The sequence below is a fragment of the Megalopta genalis genome, unplaced genomic scaffold (genome assembly GCF_051020955.1).
Source record: "Megalopta genalis isolate 19385.01 unplaced genomic scaffold, iyMegGena1_principal scaffold0091, whole genome shotgun sequence".
Lineage (NCBI taxonomy): Eukaryota > Metazoa > Arthropoda > Insecta > Hymenoptera > Halictidae > Megalopta > Megalopta genalis.
The window spans coordinates 100,001-100,285 of NW_027476160.1; the positions used below are offsets into that span (position 1 = coordinate 100,001).

The following is a 285-nucleotide window of genomic DNA, read 5'->3' on the forward strand; positions in this document are numbered from 1 at the left end:
ATGTACTGAGACATGCATGGCTTAATCTTTGAGACAAGCATATGACTACTGGCAGGATCAACCAGGGAACTATACAATATGTATATATAAAATGGACAAAATTTAAATCCTTTTCCATCGTCGCCTGTTTCATATATATATGTCAGGTCGACACACCATTTTTCTCTTTCAAATATGTACAAGTTTTGCCACATTCCGCGCTTGTAACATATCTTCTTTAACGCTCAATTTCTTTCATTTTTCTACCATACAGATATTTTACCGTACGCCCAAAAACGTACGTAT

The 285-nt window shown here is 35.4% G+C and overlaps 1 non-coding gene across 1 annotated transcript in view; it reads right to left on the minus strand.

Annotated features, from left to right (window-relative positions):
• Positions 1 to 68, minus strand: part of LOC143262109 (small subunit ribosomal RNA) — a 1,921-nt gene extending 1,853 nt beyond the window's left edge. The window contains exon 1 of the ribosomal RNA XR_013036043.1: positions 1 to 68. This exon is cut by the window's left edge and continues 1,853 nt beyond it. This is a non-coding gene — a ribosomal RNA (small subunit ribosomal RNA).
• Between the last annotated feature and the right edge of the window lie 217 nt (positions 69 to 285).